Source organism: Dermacentor albipictus, chromosome 3 (assembly GCF_038994185.2).
Source record: "Dermacentor albipictus isolate Rhodes 1998 colony chromosome 3, USDA_Dalb.pri_finalv2, whole genome shotgun sequence".
In the NCBI taxonomy this organism is placed as follows: Eukaryota; Metazoa; Arthropoda; class Arachnida; order Ixodida; family Ixodidae; genus Dermacentor; species Dermacentor albipictus.
The window spans coordinates 14,290,480-14,294,188 of NC_091823.1; positions in this window are offsets into that span (position 1 = coordinate 14,290,480).

Below are 3,709 nucleotides of genomic sequence, written 5' to 3' on the forward strand. Positions count from 1 at the left end.
AAGCCCAGGTATTTGTAATGAGATACTTCGTGAAGAACACTGCTGTTGACAGAATAGATAAAAGTTAATGGACTTTTTTGTGAGTAACTCTCAAGAACACTGTTCTTTTATAGTTAATACACATTTTGCACATATCACACCACTGAACAGTTTTGTTGAGTGTATCGTTTAAAGGAATTTGTTCAGCTGTACTGTTCACTTCCGTGTAAATCACGCAGTCATCGGCATACAATCGTATTTTGACAGGAATGTTGCAGAATCATTAATAAACAAACGAAAAAAGAAGGGGTCCAAGCACTGACCGCTGGGGAACACCTCAGCCCACACCAACAACTTCCGAAGTTTTCGAAGTTTTCCGAAATTTCGAAAGTTTCCGAAAGTTTTCAACTTCCGAAGTTTTCGAACAACTTCCAAACTGTTTTCTATTGTTAATGTAGGCGGCAATCCAGTTTAAAAGTTGGTGGTTATTCATTATTTCCCCTAATTTGTGTAATAACGTCTTATGAGATATACTTTATCAAACGCTTTTTTTAAAGTCCATAAAAATTACATCGGTTTGTTTTCCGTTGTTAATTGAAAGTGCAAAGTCATGTATACTTTCTGCTAGCTGGGTACACGTTGAATAACACTGTCGAAATCCATGTTGATACATTGTTAAAATATTATGTTTGTCAGGAAACTGTGTTATGCGGTTATGTATAATATGTTCTAAAAGTTTACATGCAGTACAGGTTAAGGAAATGGGACGATAGTTCTTTATACAGTCTTTCCTCCCATTCTTAAGGATAGGTTTCACTCTGGCGATTCCCCAGTCGTCCGGAACTTGCCCCTCAGATAGTGATCAAGAGAACAGATCACACGAGTATTTTGAGGCTCATTCTGCGTATCTCTTAAAGAATGCGTTTGGTAGGTCATCTGGCCTTGGGGACTTCTTTATATCGAGTTTTAAAGGGACACTAAAGGTTACTATGAAGTCAAGTTAAAGTGATGAAGCAAAGCTCTAGAACGTCTGAGGCGTTAATATAATTGCGAACAGAGCTTTAGTAACCGAGAAATTGAGGTAAATGCATGACACGATTTGAGACTCCCCAGCGACGTTCAGGTACTATAGCCCGATGACGAAGGCGCTCCTCATTATTATTTATGTCACTAGTACTCAACTACTCGTATTAAAAAGATCATTTCATTAGATTATAAGACGGAAGAAAATGCTACTTGTCTACTTCTATTCGATTCTAAGAAAAAATAACATTTTGACGTTACCCTTGAGTAGTATGGGTGATCGAAAGGTTTCGTTTTCGCTCGACTCTGCGCGCTTGACTTTACGCCGCGCGCGCTTTGGAGTTTCAGTTGTTTCGTTATCGCGTCGTGCTGCGCTGGTTCTGCTGGCTCGCGAAACTTGCATTTGGAACAAGCAGTGAGAATGCCACGTCCATGTGATGTCGTGGGATGCGCGAACGGTCCGCGGCACTTGGCCAAGGGCAGTTGCAGCGGCGAATACAACGTGTGTGCCAACGAGTGAACCTCTCCGTTCGAAGTGGTTGAGTGCCCTACCTATGCCACAGCGCGCTGGCAAAGAGCCGAAAAATCAGGTATAGTGTGCTCGCTGCACTTTCGTCCAGAGGATTACGAGTTCAGCGCCGACTTACTGAAGTCGTGTGGAGTGCCTTTCAAAGCAGGCCGCCGTCGTAGTAGTACGCAACGACGCCGGCAGCGCGAGCCCTCAGTAGCAGGTCAGGTCACGTTCATCAGTGCTTAAATCACTGAAGTAGAGCCCAGCATCGCGAGCCAATGTGTCGTTGTCAGGGTCGTCCATTGCAACGCGCGTCGAAGTTGGCGTCATAAAATAAAGAACCAGCTTATCGTCACGCGCTTTCTCTTCCGCTAGCCACCGCAGTTCCACTTACGCGCTGCTGTCGGCTCTGTCTTGGCTCTGTTTCTGGCCGTGCGTTTGCGTTTTGCGCAGAAAAGCTGTAGCGCCGTGTGCGGGTGCCGTTTTTCTCACCGACGGCGCAACGTCAGTACGAGACCATGACGTCACCACTCCTCGATCGGAGGGCGGGCGATTTGAACTGCGCTAGATGATGATGATGATGATGAAAAACGTTTCTTTGCTCTATTTTGCAGTGATTTTTACGGCTACAGATGGAGTCTTCCATCTTCTCTCCAGGGTCGGTTCCCCTAGTCCAGGGCACCGCTGAGGGTAACTGCCCTGCGTGCACGCCTTACTAGTCCTTGTTGGACTTTCAGGATGTCGCTGGATAGCATCCTCTCCCACTGTTCCGCACTCGGGTTTTTTATTATGGCTAGCCCTTCTGTTTTCTGGCAGGCACGCGGATGCTTCAGAACGCATTTTCTCTTAAAATAAGTCTCTTCTTCACACGAAATAAGCGTTTCGAGGTTTCTGGGATGGTATTTCAACAATCCACGTTGACTTATTATTAACATTTAGTGTTCCTTTAAGAGCATATTAAAAATTCCAGCTTCACTAACTATGACATCCGATATTTGGAAATTTGCGTCGAAGTGTGGTAATACATCGTTATCAACAGTGAAAATGCTTTTAAATTGCTCACTGAAGGCATTTGAGATTTTTTTGCGTCATTTACTGCTGCACCTTCGATACCAAAGACATCACAATCGCTAGAAGTCGGGTGCACGTGCCGCCAGAATTTCTAGGGGGACGTGCGTATACAATTTGGTACGAACTCTCCGAAATATCGTTGTTCGTCAGTTCTTACTTGTATTTTTAGCTGTAATGCAATATCCGCTATTTTCTGCGCAGTACAGGAAGAGTTTGTAGATTTTTGTTTTTTCTTTAGTCTCTTGAGTTGCCTTTGTAACCGCAATGAGTCCCGAGAGATCCAAGCGTTTTTGCGCTTGCACTTCTTTACAATCCGGGGAACATATTGATCGATGCATTCTTTTACAATTATTTTGAATTGATGCCAAAGACTGTTCATATCTCCAGAATAGGATGAGAAAATACCGAAATTAAAGGAAAGCATGTCATTGATAGATACATCATCTGCTCGTGAAAAGTTAGGGATACTAGACGTTGGGTTATTACGTTTGTTTGCAGCACCAGTGAATTCTAGCAATACTGCAGAATGGTCCGAGATACCAGGTATTACCTCTTAGGAAGTTTCGGCTGTAATTGAACCACTTACAAAAAACAAGTCAAGTATGGACTTTGAGTTACCCAGAATCCTGGTGTAATCTTGAACTACTTGCAGTAAGTAGAACGCGAAGCCCATATCTATCATTATTTCACAGTGATTATCATTTCGTTTTCGAGCTGTGAATGTTGACCGATCCACCTCGGGCAGATTGAAATCACCTGATAGGATTATTTTGTACACAAGCCTGACTTGTATGTCTAGATACTTTCTTAGGTTTTCGAGGATGCCAACATCAGAACCACGAGGCCTGTAAATAGCGCCTATAACATACCCGGTGTTACCACATTACACTTTGCAAAAGATAGCCTCGACACCAGGCACATCAGGCTTTTTTTTCATGCCTAAGGATTTGTTAAAAAGAATAGCCACGCCACCACGCTTACACTCACGGTCTTTTCTATGTACGCTGCATCCAGCGGGCACAAATGCACTGCCATAAATGGACACATTTAACCACGTTTCAGTGAGGATGGCTATATCAATGCTATAGGTCAACAACAACGCCTCTAGCTCAGTAACCTTGTTAA